The sequence below is a fragment of the Carcharhinus amblyrhynchos genome, chromosome 30 (assembly GCF_965287045.1).
Source record: "Carcharhinus amblyrhynchos chromosome 30, sCarAmb.v2.hapA, whole genome shotgun sequence".
In the NCBI taxonomy this organism is placed as follows: domain Eukaryota; kingdom Metazoa; phylum Chordata; class Chondrichthyes; order Carcharhiniformes; family Carcharhinidae; genus Carcharhinus; species Carcharhinus amblyrhynchos.
In genome coordinates, this window is record NC_137353.1 from 6418341 (window position 1) to 6436069 (window position 17729).

General features: G+C 46.6%; 1 protein-coding gene across 6 annotated transcripts in view; it reads right to left on the reverse strand.

The window, feature by feature from the left end:
• The window catches only part of pik3cd (phosphatidylinositol-4,5-bisphosphate 3-kinase, catalytic subunit delta), a 214945-nt gene that overhangs the window by 106781 nt on the left and 90435 nt on the right, over nt 1-17729 (reverse strand). For 4 of the 6 annotated variants that reach the window (XM_080215123.1, XM_080215121.1, XM_080215124.1 and 1 more), the window contains one exon: nt 4504-4629. The gene's annotated coding sequence lies outside the window, so the exon portion shown is untranslated. Of the gene's footprint in view, nt 1-4503; nt 4630-8928; nt 8944-13582; nt 13806-17729 lie in introns of those variants that run through there. The other 2 variants (XM_080215126.1, XM_080215128.1) reach the window with 2 other exon arrangements.

A 17729-nucleotide genomic window follows, 5' to 3' on the forward strand; every position in this document is an offset into this window, starting at 1 on the left:
ACGCTAGGTCTTAGGTACAAAAAGACGCCCAAAGACACACAGGAGAGGTGGGTGGCTGTCATTGGGCTAATATGACAGTAACCTGGGCAAATACTCTGGGAAGCACAGGTTTAACCCACCCTGAGAGCCTGGGGAATCTTAATTTAATTGGTAAATCTGGAATTGAAAGGTGTTTTAGAAACCACTGCCAATTATTGTTAACACCCATCTGGTCCACTAGTTTGATTTGATTTATTATTGTCACATATATTAGTATACAGTGAAAAGCATTGTTTCTTGCGCGTTATATAGACAAGGCATACTGCTCATAGAGAAGGAAAGGACAGAGTGCAGAATGTAGTGTTACTGTCATAACTAGGGTGTAGAGGAAGATCAACTTAATGCAAGGTCGGTCCATTCAAAAGTCTGATGGCAGCAGGGAAGAAGCTGTTCTTGAATCGGTTGGTACATGTCCTCAGACTTTTGTATCCGACAGAAGAAGGTGGAAGAGAGAATGTCTGGAATGCGTGGGGTCTTTGATTATGCTGGCTGCTTTTCCGAGGCAGCAGGAAGTGTAGACAGAGTCAACGGATGGGAGGCTGGTTTGCATGATGGATTGGGCTACATTCACAAACTTTAGTAGTTCATTGCGGTCTTGGGCAGATCAGGAGCCCATACCAAGTTGTGATACAACCAGAAAGAATGCTTTCTATGGTGCATCTGTAAAAGTTGGTGAGAGTTGTAGCTGACGTGCCAAATTTCCTTAGTCTTCTGAGAAAGTAGAGATGTTGGGGGGCTTTCTGAACAACAGTGTCAGCATGGGGGGACCAGGACAGGTTGGTGATCTGGACACCTAAAAACCTGAAGCTCTTGACCATTTCTACTTCATCCTCTTTGGTGTAGATGGAGGCACATCTTCCACTACACTTCCTGAAGTCGATGAATATCTCCTCCGTTTTGATGACATTGAGGGGGAGATTATTGTTGTCGCACTAGTTTAATGTCCCTTAGGGAAGGAAATCTGCCTTCCTTGCCTGGTCTGGCCTACATACCATTCCAGACCCACTCAGTGTAGTCAACTCTTGAATATCCTCTGAAAAGGTTTAGCAAGCCATTCAGTGTTCCAAACCACTCTGAAGCCTAAAAAAGGGGTGCCCTTTCCAGAACGCCTACAGTGCAGAAAGAGGCCATTCGACCCATCAACAGAGCATTTTACCCAAGACCACCCCCCACTCTATCCCCGTAACCCAAAATTTACTCCACTAATCCATCTAACCTACTCACCTTTGGACATTAAGGGGCAATTTAGCATGGCCAATCCACCTAACCAGCACATCTTTGGAGTATTGGGAGGAAACCGGAGCACTTGGAGGAAACCTACACAGACATGAGGAGAATGCGCAAACTCCACATAGACAGTGACCCTCGCCGAGAATCGAACCCGGGTCCCTGGCACTGTGAGGCAGCAGTGCTAACCACTGTGCCACCGTGTTGCCCAGACCACAGGGAATGCAGCAGTTCAAGACGTTGCCTCACCAGCACCTTCACAAGGGCAATGAAGGGTGTGGAGTGAATGTTGGCCTTGCCAGCAATGCCCATGCCCCGGGAATGAATACATTTCAAAAGAATACACACAAAAAAATCCACAATGGAATAAAAGCACCTCGTTAAGACAAGACAGAAGGTAAGACAGCAACCAACACAGACTCTTTCACTGCACTGAGTATTTATAACATAACTATTCTCTCTTTTCCTTCTCTATGAACAGTGCGCAAGAAACAATATTTTTCACTGTATGGTAAGTAGTCTCACAACCCCAGGTTAAAGTCCAACAGGTTTACTTGGTAGCACGAGCTTTCGGAGCACTGCTCCTTCATCAGGGAGTGTCTAAGTCCTGAAGTTAATATACTGCAGTGGCCTCCACAAGTTACACATGGACACATTAGAGCGATGCAAAGCAAAACTGGAACATGTTGAGGTTGTTTGATGTTCTGTTGCAAGATTAAAGACTCACCACATCTTATCTTTCCAGACTTATTTGGTTACTTTGTTTATTGCCTGGGAAATATTAGCATTTCCACTCCGTGCGAGTATTAATCTTTCTCAAATAGACATTTTTGTGGTTCTGAATTTTTCCACACGTAACAGCGTTTACACAGCACCTTATCAGTTAAATTCTTACTCATACAGAAAATTATTCCGCACTGGAAAATTAGATTGTGTCGTCCCTGTAGAACATTCCTGTTTCGCCCGCCTAAACCCCAATGTCTAAAACCCAATCCTCCTCATCTCCCCTCTGGCTGCAATTCACACAAATCCTCGCTCAAAGAATGCAAATTACAGAATAAATAGTTTGTGCGTTGACCGCAGTATCAGTGGACGAGAATTTATTTCCTGTGTCCCTGGGGGCTGTGAATATTGCGGGAATCTTACCAAAATACTTCCGAGAGATTGCGTTAGATCCGAGAAAGGTTGCTGGAACAATGGACGTGTACAAACACTGAGAGCTTATCAGGACAATATTGAGGAAGTGTGGCTATAGTTCTGAGGAGCGACTTGTAACACTGGGATTTGAGTCACCAGGGTAGGGAGAGTTGGGACCTCGCAGACGTGCTCTTTATGGTGAATGGTGAAAGCTCATTTCCCTGATTAGTTTATCACAAGGGACATAAATTGAAGATTGATACTAAAAATGTCAGGGGACCGTCTGAATTCTTGTTGCTTCGGTTCCCAGATGTTGGTAATAATTTGTACTTGGAAAGATCAGAACTCAATGGGCAGAATTTTCCCATTCCGCCTGCCCATGGGAGTCGTAGCAGGAGGGAAATGGACCACGCAAAGGTTCATTGACCTCGGAGTGAGCGTGGCCGGAAAATCCCGCCCTTTAACTCGCCACGCTGCCTCGTACATGGGGGACAGGTTTGAACTGGTTCTGTTCTGAAGCCGTGAAACGTGGCCCCTGGAACACTTACACACGATCGTTAACTCCCAGGAAATAGCCCCTTACAAATACTAACAGGTAATATAACAACAGCAGCAGTCAGAATAAATTATTTCAAGTCAAAAGAGTTATTCGACAATGGATTGTGGTACAGCAAGGCGCTGTTGAGGCTGGTAATCTTAATATTTAAAAGGGAATTATATAAAATATTGAAAGAAATGTTAACTAGTTCGCAGATGAAGAGAAAGAAAACGTAATTAGTGTAAATGACTTACAGTGGAGCGAGGACAAAAACAGTCTACAACTCTATAAACTCGGAATGCCACAGCAGAGCAAGAGACTATTTGGCCCATCATCCTGTTTCTATGACTGTGCTATCCAGTCACTCATGCTGTCCTGTGAATACTCCCTTTTCAAGTCCACAGCCAATTCCTTTTTGAAAGTTACTATCCAATCTGGTTCCATTCCCTTTTCAGACTGTGCACTCCGTTTCACAGAATTCTACAGTGCAGAAGGAGGCTATTTGGCCCATCGAGTCTGCACCAACCACAATCCCACCCTGGCCCTATCTCCATAACCTTATGCATTTACCATAGTCAGTCCCCCTGACACTAATGGGCAATTTAGCATGGCCCATGATCTTAACCTCACATCTTTGGACTGTGGGAGGAAACCGGAGCACCTGGGGAGAAACCCACACAGACACGGGGAGAACGTGCAAACTCCACATAGACAGTGGCCCAAGGCCGGAACTGAACACAGGTCCCTGGCGCTGTGAGGCAGCAGCGCTAACTTAAAAATGATGTGGAGGTGCCAGCGATGGACTGGGGTAAACACAGCAAGAAGTCTCACAACACCAGGTTAAAGTCCAACAGGTGGCTTTTGCTACCAAATAAACCTATTGGACTTTAACCTGGTGTTGTGAGACTTCTTACTATATCCATCCTAAAAATGCCAGGGAGCTTCTGAGTTCTTGTTGTCTTTTGGTTCCCAAATGTTGGTAATAATCACAATTAATACTTGGAAAGATCAGAACTCCATGGGTAGAACGTTCCTGTTCCCCCCCCCTTAGACACCCCAATGTCTAAAACCCAATCCTCCTCATCTCCCCTCCAGTTGCGGTTTGCACAAATCCTTGTTCAAAGAATGCAAATGTAAAGTCATCATAGTCCCATTTGTCCATAGGTTGCTCTCCCCTTTTGAGGGGGAGGGAAGAGAGTTGGCTGTTGGTGATTTAACCTGAGGGTCACCACACATCAAGCAAGCGGCCTTTATTTTTAAGCTTAGCCGATACGGGAATTGAACCCACGTTGTTGGCGTTAGTCTGCATCATGGGCCAGTCATCCAGCCAACTGAACCCCCTAGTAAGTTTAAAATTAATCAGGAGTGCTTGCTGGTCTGTCCAATGGGAGATATATTTTTGCTGTAAACTATGTGCTTTATGGAAAATAAATTGGAGAGGGACACTGGGAAGTTACAGTCTAGACACTCTGTAAACCCTTGCACCAGATGGGGGTCTGATATTTCTACCAGAGTTGTATTCTAAAAATTGATTAAAATGAGTACATAATGTTCACACTTACCGTTGTGGCGAGTGGGCAGAGGTTGTATCGGATAGTCCTGCGATTTGGATCAGGGACATACAGCGGAGTTCCAGGCCAACAGTTGGTGAGGATAAGCTTGCTGTTCAGCTGGAAGATTGCCGATAACTGTCATGGAGGCAGATGGAGAGATTGGGCAGATTAATTTCCAAGTTTTTATCCTCAGATATTAAATTTAAGTTTGTTTATTAGTCACAAGTAGGCTTACATTAACACTGCAATGAAATTACTGTGAAAATCCCCTAGTTGCCACACTCCTGTTCTGGTACAGAGGGAGAACTTAGCATGGCCAGTGCACCTAACCAGCACGTCTTTGGACACTAGGGGGCAATTTGGCATGGCCAATCCACCTAACCTGCACACCTTTGGACTGTTGGGGGAAACCGGAGCACCCGGTGGAAACCCACGTGGACATGGGGAGAATGTGCAGACTCCGCACAGGAAGTGACCCACACCGGGAATCGAACCCGGGTCCCTAGGGTTGTGAGGCAGCAGTGCTAACCATGTGCCACTGTGCCACGCTGTATTGAAAATATATTGAACGAACAACTGTAAATGTTTCAAACTAAAAGAGGAAGGTTTCAATCTGACGGTTGAGGGGGGAATTGTTGCATAGAGGGAGCGGTCACGCTAAATTAGGTTGGGGTTTGCAGCACCTATTGTTGAAAACAAAGCTGGCAAGGAAGGAAGTAATTAGTGATAACCTCACATATACAAAACCGCTCAACAGAAGCAAATCCACTAAGTTGATTCTTAATGCTTTTCTTTATTCACTCGTGGGGCATGGGTGTCGCTGGCTGGCCAACATTTATTGTAAGAAGTCAGACAACACCAGGTTTAAGTCCAACCGATTTATTTGATAGTAAACTCACCAGTTTGTCAGTACACCATAAGAACATAACATAAGAACATAAGAAATAGGAGCAGGAGTAGGCCATCTAGCCCTTCGAGCCTGCCCCGCCATTCAATAAGATCATGGCTGATCTGTCGTGGCTCAGTTCCACTTTCCCGCTTTCTCCCCATAACCCTTAATCCCCTCTCTTATCAAAAACCCATCAACCCGCGTCTTAAAAATATTTAGCGAGGCAGCCTCCACCACTTCAACGGGCAGAGAATTCCAGAGATTCACCACCCTTTGAGTGAAGAAGTTCCTCCTCAACTCCGTTCTAAACCGCCCCCCTTTTATCTTGAGGCTGTGCCCCCTAGTCCTACTGTCTTTTTTGAGCGGGAAGAGTCTCTCCACCTCTATCCTATCCATCCCATTCATCATCTTATACGTCTCAATGAGATCTCCCCTCATTCTTCTAAACTCTAATGAGTACAAGCCCAGTTTATTCAGCCTCTCCTCATAGCTCAACCCCCTCAACTCTGGTATCAGCCTAGTAAACCTCCTCTGCACTCCCTCCAAGGCCAAAATATCTTTGTGCAGGTGCGGCGCCCAAAACTGCACACAGTACTCCAGCTGCGGCCTCACCAATGCCCTATACAGCTGCAGCAAGACCTCCCTACAGTGAGTTTACTATCAAATAAATCGGTTGGACTTAAACCTGGTGTTGTCAGACTTCTTACTGTGTTTACCCCAGTCCAACGCCAACATCTCCACATCAGCATTTATTGCCCATCTCTAGTTGTCTTGGAGGACAGTTGAGAGTCAACTACGTTGCTGTGGCTCTGGACTCGCATGTAAGCCAGACCAGGTAAGGACAGCAGATTTCCTTCCCTAAAGGACATTAGTGACCCAGATAGGTTTTTCCAACAATGGTTTCATTCAGTAGATCCTTAATTCCAGATTTTTTTTATTGAATTCAAATCCCACCAACTGCTGTGGGGGATTCGAACCTGGGTCCCCAGAACATTAGCTAAGTTTCTGGATTAATAGTCTAACTAGAACACTAGGCTTTGCCTCCCCCCAGTAGGATCATTCTATGATTCTAACACATACAATATAGCTGGGAGTTAGGCTGTATGAATCTGACACATTTATTCAAAAAATCTTAAACAAGACAACAAGCAGTTCGTTGGTTTAGGGGTACGATTCTTGCTTTGGGGATTACAATCCAAGAGCTTGCGAGAGGTCCCAGGTTCAAATCTCGGGCGCGCCCTTTGCTGTTGATTCACATTGAGCTAGCTGGACACGCACAGTCCATAGCGTTTGTGACACAATCTCAGAATCGTGGGATCGAGCCCAGGTTGAGGTGACACAGTGGTTGGCACTGCTACCTCACGGTGCCAGGGAGGTGCGATAGATAATGAACCAGAACTGGACGAATTTTAAGAGTCACTACTGTAAAAGTTTCGCGACTCAGGTCAGCAATCTCAACTGAATTAAAATTTTGGGTATAGAGGGAGCCAGTAGTCAAGAAATATTTGCGTTGGATGATATCTGCGTAGATGTAAAAACAGAATAACTAATACTAAACTAGAAATTACTTTGAAAAACCTTTCAACAATTGACATTATAGGTCAACGGGGCCCCAACAGTCCACCAGCCAAAACAGTGGGAATGATATTATTCAGAATGTTATAGAAATCATAAAAACCCTACAGTACAGAAAGGGGCCATTCGGCCCATCAAGCCAACACCGACCACAATCCCACCCATGCCCTATCCTCCATATCCCTACATATTTACCCACTAATCCCTCTAACTTACACATCTCAGTACACTAAAGGCAATTTTTAGCATGGCCAATCAACCTAACCCGCACATCTTTGGACTGTGGGAGGAAACCGGAATACCCAGAGAAAACCCACGCAGACACAAGGAGAATGTGCAAACTCCACACAGACAGTGACCCAAGCCGGGAATCGAACCCAGTCCCTGGAGCTGTGAAGCAGCAGTGCTAACCACTGTGCTACCGTGCTGCATGTTCTTCCTGCTAAGAGGCTCTTCAGACAAGATCAAACTTCACATTTACAAATCTGGTCAGAATTTAGGTCTGAGAGTTTGCTCTAGGTAGATATCCAGATGGATCTCCTTGTGTCCGCTAAATAAAGGTCATTGCTAAAGGAAATTATCTTTCCTTTTTACTTCATCAACGATTCTAGATTCAAATTTCTCCTCCAGTGTTCAAGCCCCCTCATGTGTAGAGAAAAGATATGAACGGTATGAAAGCATTCACAATTCTCTGGCCTTGTCAAGGCCAAAACATTGAATATTAGAAGCCAAATACCGCAGATGTGGATTGAGGAGAAAATGCTGGAAAAGCTCAGCAGGTCTGGCAGCATCTATAGAAAGAGAAACGGAGGGCAGGATTTTCCAGTTGTCCCCTCCACAGAAATTCCCAGTCAGTGGACCTTTGGCTGTGATCAAATTATCCATCTCATCCATGATGATTCCTGCAAATGGGACTGTTAGCAAATGTGAGATTATCCAATTATCCAACATAAGCAATAGGAGCAGGAGTAGGGCCATCTAGCCCTTCGAGCCTGCCCTGCCATTCAATAAGATCATGGCTGATCTGAAGCGGATCAGTTCCACTTTCCCGCTTTCTCCCCAGAACCCTTAATGTCTATTAGAAACCTATCTACCCGTGACTTAAATATATTTAGCGAGGCAGCCTCCACCACTTCAACAGGCAGAGAATTCCAGAGATTCACCACCCTTTGAGTGAAGAAGTTCCTCCTCAGCTCCAATCTAAACTGTCCCCCCCTTATCTTGAGGCTGTGTCCCCTAGTCTTGCTATCCTTTCTAAGCGGGAAGAATCTCTCTACCTCTACCCTATCCATCCCCTTCATTATCTTATACGTCGCTATAAGATCCCCCCTCATCCTTCTAAACGCCAACGAGTACAACACAGATCTACCAAAACCTCTCTGCTGAATTGATATGGCATTTTACAGCGAATCTGAATAGGATTTACTGAAGGGGGTCACTCTAAAACCCACCAACAATGGAGAACTGATTATAAATTGCCACCAAAGTGGCTGCAGAATGAGTAACCATCTTCAACTGGACATGTTGGATATTTTTTTCAACGAGGTCACGCAAGTTGATGCAGGAAAGTCATCAATTTGCCACCAATCACTGGATTTACAGGAATTGCTGAAGGGTTGGGTTCAGTAAATATTAGAGTGTAGCTCTCTGAAATGCCACATTGATGATATACTGTGACGAGTGGTAAACAACACGCAAACAGAAAGACCAACAAACAACTCTTGATTTGAACAAATCTGGGAGCGATCCGAGGATTAAAGAACTGCTCCATTCCTGTACCCAATCCGACAACTCACCACTTTGAACATTCACCCCCCTCCCCCCCTCCAGCACAGTGGCAGCAACGTGTACCATCCCTCAGTGCAGCTAATCTCCAAGGCTGCCTCGGAAGCAACTGCCCAAATTCACCACCCCCACAGGACAAAGGCAGCAATCACTCGGAAACAACGTCACCGACAAGTCACACGCACCATCTGTTTTGGAAACGGATTGCCATTCCTTCAGTGGAGTTGGGTCAAAATGCTGACGTTCCCTCGCTAACGGCACCGCACGAGTGTTTCTACCACACGCACTACTGCGGTTCATGGCAACGTCTCACCACCACCTCCCCAGGGGCAATTAGGGATAGGCAAAAAGTCACGCTCGCATCCCACAAATGAATTTGAAAAAACCTTCTTTTTCAGGCTCGTAGACTGGGCTAAGCTGATTTTTATGTAAACACAAACAGTAGACACTCAGGCAATTGGTATGCAGGCAATGTAGAGAATTACCCTCAAGCTCACATACAAGAGGTTCATCTGGGCATAGAGTCCAGCGTGACTACAAAGGAGATGTTGCCAATGGCATGAAGACTAGTTTATCAGGAAAGACCAGGTTATTGGCAACGGGTATGTGAATAAAAGTGGGTAAAATCTTTTAGCGGATGAGTTATAGGGAGCAAATTGCAAAGCCCTGTCAGTCTTGGGCTCCAAAAACTATGCAGGGAAGGTGGGATAACCCGGGATCTGGGTACAGATACTGATTTCAGTTGCACAATTTGCTCCTTCATAATTTGATTTGATTTATTATTGGCACATGCGTTAACATACAGTGAAAAGTATTATTTCCTGCGCACTATACAGACAAACATGCTGTTCATAGAGAAGGAGAGAGAGTGCAGAATGTAGTGTTACAGTCATCACTAGGCTGTAGAAGCACAGAACGAGAGTAAAATATAGAATTAGAAGGTATGCTGGGCACAGCTTGCAAGAAGCTGACCCCCTCTGGTGCCAAGCTTGGAATTTTATAGCAGGGCAAAGTAATGCTGCATTTGTTTATAACCAGGTCTACACAACGTGTTAAAATGTCTGCTGAACGCATGAAAACAGATTCACCTTCAAATTGGGGAATGTTACTGGAATCTGTACTGCAGTCGGAGTCACAATGTGAGGAGGCAATTGCTCCCGTGGAGGCCAATTCAAACATGTTTGGCCAGCAGGACCGCTTAGCGATGCCAGACCTTCCTCAGCACACTATGGCATTCATGTCCACCGTTTTTAAAATGGCAACAGGTTTAAAAAATCTTGCGTTAATCTAGCGCCGTTCATAACCTCATAGACGAAGAGGTATTTTTGCATTATAGTCACTGTAGTAATGTAACAAGGCAACAGCCAATTGGTACACAGCAAGCTCCCACAAACAGCAACAAGATGATAACCAGATAATTGCTTTCTGGGATGTTGATTGAGGGATGAATATCAGCCAGGGCATCAAGAATAACCACCATGTTCTTCTTCGGAATAGTGCATTGAGTTTTTTTTTATGGGCAGCACGGTGGCACAGTGGTTAGCACTGCTGCCACACAGCACCAAGGACCCAGGTTCAATTCCGGCCTCAGGTCACTGTCCGTGTGGAGTGTGCACATTCTCCCCGTGTCTGCCTGGGTTTCCTCTAGATGCTCCGGTTTCCTCCCACAATCCAAAGATGTGTGTGTTAGATTGATTGGCCATGCTAACTTGCCTGTTTGTGTCAAGGGGTAAATGCACGGGATTAGGGGATAGGACTTGGGAGGGATTGCCGTCAATGCAGATTCGATGGGCCAAATGGCCTCTTCCTGCACTGTAGGGATTCGATGATTCTATGTTCACCTGAGAGGGCAGACAGGACCTTGGCTTAATGCTGCATAGAACCTCTGACAGTGCAGCACTCCCTCAGCACTGCACTGGAGTGTCAGTCTTGATTTAGGTGCTCAAGACCCTGGGGTGGGGGTTTGAACCCATGACTTTCCAACTCAGAGTGTTAGCAGTAGAGATACAGTTGGCCACACCTTAACATGCATGTGACTATGGCAATGCGACTGAGAGAGCGAGGGTGCATGTGCGTATGTGGAAAGCATCATGAGTTGTAATGGTAGATGACACCGTGGTTATGTCACTGGACTCGTAATCCAGAGATCTGGAGTAATAATCTAACAGGAGTTCAAATCTCACCACAGTAGTTGGGGAATTGAAATCTCATTAAATAAAATTTATTGTCAAGAATACTCAGCGTGAAACAACCAGATTATCATAAAAACCCAGCTGGTTCAATAATATCATTCAGGGGAGGAAATCTGCCGTCCTTACCAAGTCTGACCTACATCTGTGTTCAGACTCCCAGCAATGTGGTTGACTCTTAACTGCCCTCTGAAATGGCCCAGCAAGCTACTCAAGAAGGTGGCTCACATCCCACCATCTTCTCAAGAACAATAAATGATGTTCTTGCCGTTCCCCATCGGATCCTTCCTACACGCCCAGGGTCCCACCCCATCCATACGTTTCCCTTGAGGCAGGGGAGAAAGAGACAACCGTCCACCCCCTTGTGGAATGTGCCTTTGCAAAGAAGGTCTGAAGAGAGGTGAGGTGGTTTCGGTTGGGGTTCATCCCCAACACATCCGTAATGCAGGACTCCATGCTTTACAGGCTGTTCCCGGGGACGGGGACTCTGCGCTCTCCGGGCTGTTCCCAGGGACGGGGACTCTGCGCTCTCCGGGCTGTTCCCGGGGACGGGGACTCTGCGCTCTATGGGCTGTTCCCAGGGACGGGGACTCTGCGCTCCATGGGCTGTTCCCGGGGACGGGGACTCTGCGCTCTCCGGGCTGTTCCCGGGGACGGGGACTCTGCGCTCTCCGGGCTGTTCCCAGGGACGGGGACTCTGCGCTCTCCGGGCTGTTCCCAGGGACGGGGACTCTGCGCTCTCCGGGCTGTTCCCAGGGACGGGGACTCTGCGCTCTCCGGGCTGTTCCCAGGGACGGGGACTCTGCGCTCTATGGGCTGTTCCCAGGGACGGGGACTCTGCGCTCCATGGGCTGTTCCCGGGGACGGGGACTCTGCGCTCTCCGGGCTGTTCCCGGGGACGGGGACTCTGCGCTCTCCGGGCTGTTCCCAGGGACGGGGACTCTGCGCTCTCCGGGCTGTTCCCAGGGACGGGGACTCTGCGCTCTCCGGGCTGTTCCCAGGGACGGGGACTCTGCGCTCTCCGGGCTGTTCCCAGGGACGGGGACTCTGCGCTCCATGGGCTGTTCCCGGGGATGGGGACTCTGTGCTCTCCGGGCTGTTCCCGGGGACACAGAACTCTGTGCTCTATGGACGTTCCCAGGATGGGGACTCTTGTGCTCCACCGGTAGTTCTCAGGGACGGGGACTCTGTGCTTGACGGGCTGCCCCTAGGGACACAGGATTCTGTTCCCTGCGGGTTGTTCCCAGGGACACAGCACTCTGTACTCGACAAGCTGTCCCCAGGGACGCACACTGAGACAAACATCAGATATTGTGAGAGCCACCAACTCGGTGAAAGACGTGCTTTGGTCTGCCTGAAACCTGCTGACCTTCCAGTGCAAGAAGTTGTCCCAAAGCCCAGGAATACGTGTTGAGGGTCACACTAAAGCTCAGAGCAGCTGACACAGAGGTGCAATGGTGACGGTCGCTGTCTAAGACCTTTCAAACGCAGTGAACTGAGGGGAGGGGAATTGTAGAGAACCCCCTGGGGTTGTGTGACTCGCACTGGAACGTACACAGTGAATATTACATAGCTCACAATCACATTGAAGCATCTCAGAGTGCAACTTGATCTGAATTTTATCACACTTTGGCCATTTTTGAACATTTGTAACGTCCTTTCTAATATTTTATGAATTAAGTACCTTCAGCTTAAAAGATTTGATCGCGTTGAAGATTAAATGCCAGAAATACAACTCAAGAGCCTGGAGGGGTAGGATGTGGGAATTAAACTGTCAGATGGTGTTGAATGGACTCAGACTTTCTGCTGAAGCTTGAGGTGCCTGAATGAAAACAGCTAAACGTACCGTTTCTGCAGACTTTCCAGATTAAAATCGTGCAAGGATCAATGTCACAACAAATCTGATTTCCAGCTTACTGCGGATGCTGGAATCTGAAACACAAAGTGCTGGAAAAACTCAGCGGGTCTGACAGCATCTGTGCCAGCTACAAGATACAAGAACTCATCAAGCCTCCTTCCACAACACCTTCCAATCCCCTCACCTCAATCACAGAGAACATCACCGTCTGCAAGTTCCTCTCTAAGTCTCACAGTGTCCTGAATGAGAACTATATCACTGTGTCAAAATCCTCCCTAACAGCACTGTGGGTGTACCCACACCATGCAGCTCTTCAAGAAGGCAGTTAACCACTATCATCTTCAAGGCAGTTAGGGATGGGTAACAAATGCTGGCCTTGCCATCAATACTGATATCCCATGGAAGAATTTGAAGGAGTGTTTCTACACCATCACTTCCCATGGTCAGATGGGTAACCAATGGCACTCAGAATGCAGGGATTTGCCCACATCCCACGAATGAATAATAATTTTAAAACATAAAATGCTGGAGAAACTCAGCGGGTCTGACAGCATTGGTGGAGAGAGAATAGAGCCGACTCCTCGAGCCTGTCTGGATGACCCTGCTTCAGAGCTTTACCATCCAGACTTGGAACGCTGGCTCTATTCTCTCTCCACAGATGCTGTCAGACCCGCTGAGTTTTTCCAGCACTTTGTGTTTCAGATTCCAGCATCCGCAGTAAGCTGGAAATCAGATTTGTTGTGACATTGATCCTTGCACGATTTTAATCTGGAAAGTCAGCAGAAATGGTACGTTTAGCTGTTTTCATTCAGGCACCTCAAGCTTCAGCAGAAAGTCTGAGTCCATTCAACACCATCTGACAGTTTAATTCCCACATCCTACCCCTCCAGGCTCTTGAGTTGTATTTCTGGCATTTAATCTTCAACGCGATCAAATCTTTTAAGCTGAAATGTGACAGGGCCTCACCCCCAAAGCACCCAATTTTATTCACCATTACTCTCCGATATTCACCTAGCCATCAAACATCCCAGCGCTGACAGTGCACCAAGTGGCTGTTTAATGAAATTAGCTTTCAAGGAAGTCTAATTCACAGAAAAGTATATGCAAATACATCCCCGACTCTTATCGGTTCCGACTCCCAGTTAATTAAAGTCAACAAGGAAGTAAAACGAAACGTGGCGACATAAAGTATTTGCTAAGAAACTGGGGCAATTATCTGCTGTTAGAAGAAAGTTTCTTTGAATTAATTGACAGTCTTAAAAATGCCTTGTGCTTGCTTACACGTTGGGAAGAAACATTTCAGCAATGTAATTATCTCCAAAGAACATCTTCTCGAGGAGTAATACTGAGCGCCACTGTCTGCCAAGTCAGAATTTGAATTCTGCAACACTTCCCCACCCAATCCAGATTATTTAAAATAAGCCCCAAACTCACTCGGTATTGGCTGGACTGGATTCAATATCTACATCTCCACTGACGTGCAGTTGTCGGCGTTGGACTGGGGTGGGCACCGTAAGTAGTCTCACAACACCAGGTTCAGGTCCAACAGGTTTTGGGAGCAGCGTTCCGAAAGCTCGTGCTACCAAATAAACCTGTTGGACTTTAACCTGGTGAGACTGAGTCCACCTCCAGTGCAGCTGACTTACTCTGTGAACTTGGGTTTATGGGGGACTTCCCTACAGCTTTTCTGTCAGAGCGACTAAACCTCAGACCAGATGCAAGGGGAGGGGGCAAAATAAAAGCTGATAAAATGGTTAGCACTGCTGCCTCACAGCACCCGGGACCCGGGCTCAATTCTGGCCTCAGGTCACTGTATGTATGGAGTTTGCACATTCTCCCCATGTCTGCATGGGTTTCCTCTGGGTGCTCCGGTTTCCTCCTGCTATGTAAAGATGTGCAGGTTAGGTTGATTTCCCATGCTAAATTGACCCAAGTGTCAGGGGGACGAGCTAGGGTAAATACGCAGGGTTACGGGGAAAGGGCCTGGGTGGGACTGTACTCGGTGCAGACTTGATGGGCTGAATGGCCTCTGTCTGCACTGTAGGGATTCTATAAAAATACCGTTAGAGCATCTTGGGGCCCACACCTGCCCATCATGTAGAAAATGGTTGCTTGTTTGCCTACGTTTTAAATGACTGGTCCTCCTGTGTTACTAATCCCATTCCAAACAAAAAGCTGGAAAACCGGTTCATCCAAGTGAGAACTAAGAAGCAGCCTGTCAATTCTGGGTACTCTGCTTTCACATGTTGTTGGGCATTACAGTGCCACATGTTAACAGAATGGGATCAGCTGAAATGCCCCAAAGGGCGACCCCCGATTCTGAGTGCCATTGGTTACCCATCTGACCATGGGAAGTGATGGTGTAGAAACACTCCTTCAAATTCTTCCATGGGATATCAGTATTGATGGCAAGGCCAGCATTTGTTACCCATCCCTAACTGCCTTGAAGATGATAGTGGTTAACTGCCTTCTTGAAGAGCTGCATGGTGTGGGTACACCCACAGTGCTGTTAGGGAGGATTTTGACACAGTGATATAGTTCTCATTCAGGACACTGTGAGACTTAGAGAGGAACTTGCAGACGGTGATGTTCTCTGTGATTGAGGTGAGGGGATTGGAAGGTGTTGTGGAAGGAGGCTTGATGAGTTCTTGTATCTTGTAGCTGGCACAGGTAATTACGTCAAAGAGGCATGTGAGATTGGCCTCTTGGAATATGAGCCCCCGCTTTTGAGATCACCTAGCAAAACATTCCACCTATAGGTCCAGGCAGCGGGCGACTAAGGGGGGGCCACCCAACCTGACTCCCCTCTACTACAGCCGGGTGTCCCTGGAAAGGGAGCATGCGGTGTCCGAGGGCACAGATGATGCCTTCCATGCCCGCTGGGCACCGCAGAGAGGTGGATGCACCATTGATCCTCTTTAGTCACATTTTAATTTGATGTTTTAAGTTTTCTCTCCAATTTGTTTTGGGTGGTTCCTCTCCTTTTTTGGGAGCTGCCCCCTTTTGAGTTGTCCTGAAGTTAATTTTGTTTATTTGGTTGGGAAAAAAATGGACTGTCTGATTGAAGTCATAATTGCCTACCCAATCAGGGAGCCTCCTCTGCATTTAAAAATGGGAGGGTCAGGCTTTCTGGGTTTGGATTGTGCAACAGGAACATTCTTAGGAGTGGAATAGAGTTTGTAAATGAAAGGAATCTGGTGAAGGGACACTGGCCTGTAAGGAGTTATTTCAATACACGCTGTGTGTTGCTGGTGGAGGGAGTGAATGTTTAAGGTGGTGGATGGGGGTGCCACTCAAGTGGGGCTGCTTTGTCCTGGATGGTGTGGAATCTCTTGAATGAATGGAGGTGCACCCATCCAGGCAAGTGCAGAGTACGCCATCACACTCCTGACTTGTGTCTTGTGGTTTATGGGGGTGAGTTGCTCGCCACAGAATTCCCAAACTCTGACCTGCTCTTGGCCAGCACAGTATTTATACGGCTAGCCCACTTCTATTTCTGGTCAACAGTAACTCTGTCGATAGTGGAGAATTCACCGATGGCACTGCCTTTGAATGGCAGGCAGAGATGGTGCGGTTCTTGCTTGCTGGAGGTGGTCATTGCCCACCACTTGGGTGGTGTTAATGCGGCCAACAGTCTATGGGATTAGATATAACCAATGATTTCACTGGAACGTAGCATTCCTCAACTCTGGAATGCAGGTGACTCTGATGCTCAAACCCAAATCCTCAAACGATGGTGACTGGAAAGAATTAGGATTTTGAAAATGTCCATTATTCTGATGGTGTAACGGAGAAATCAGGAGTCGAGAGGAACTGGAGTTGGGAACTGAGCTGAGGAAGCCTTAAATGAGAAATCTGGTAACAACCCTGCTCTGTTTGATTGTCAGATTAATGACTTATGAACATAAGAACTAGGAGCAGGAGTAGGCCATTTGGTCCCTTGAGCCTGTTCCGCTATTCAATAAGATCGTAGCTGATCTTTTCAGCTCCACTTACCCACCCGCTCACCATAACCCTTAATTCCTTTAAATCTATCTATTTTTGCCTTAAAAACATTCAGTGAAGTAGCTTGAACTGGGCAGGGAATTCCACAGAATCACAATTCTTTGGATGAAAAAGTTCTTCCTCAACTCAGTCCCAATTCTGCACTCTCTTATTTTGAGGCCATGTCCCCTAGTTCTAGTTTCACCTGTGAGTGGAAACAACTCTCTGCTTCTATCTTATCTATTCTCTTCATAATCTTATATGTTTCTATAAGATCTCCCCTCATTCTTCTACATTCCAATGAGTATTGTCCCAGGTTACACAGTCTCTCCGCATAAGCCACCCCTCTCAACTCTGAAATCAACCGAGTGAATCTCCTCTGCACCCCCTCCAGTGCCAGGATATCCTTTCTCAAGTAAGGAGACCAAAACTTGTAAACATGTCTGCAGCCCAGTGCCCGCAAACGAGAGAACGCGAGGGAAACTGAATGACAATGTTTTGCTCCGAGCCCTGGTATCGTTTCCTCATTTTTGGAAACTGAAACTTAAAACTGCTCTTAAAATAAACACTCCTGTCTCTCATTCACAAATGCCGCACTCGCAAATGAAAGCCAATGACTATCGGGTGGGAGTTGACTCCGTGGGTTCAAGCTGACAATTTGGCCAAGAGTGCATCCATTTTCTGCCATTGTTAAGGTTTCCCCCCCCAAATATCTTCCCAACTTTATTCAAATATATTCCAACTTAAAAATGGATTTGACTCAGCGTAAACACTGGGACCCAAGGAAAGCACCAATGCCACATCATATATTCCTTGTCCAGGTATAACAACTTAACTTTGATGCAATGAAAATGCATTAAAAGACAGAAAACACACAGTGAAGAGTAATTATATTTTAAAAAATAGCAAAAACTTCACAGCAGAAGAATGGCTATCCTGCTAACCACTCTGCACC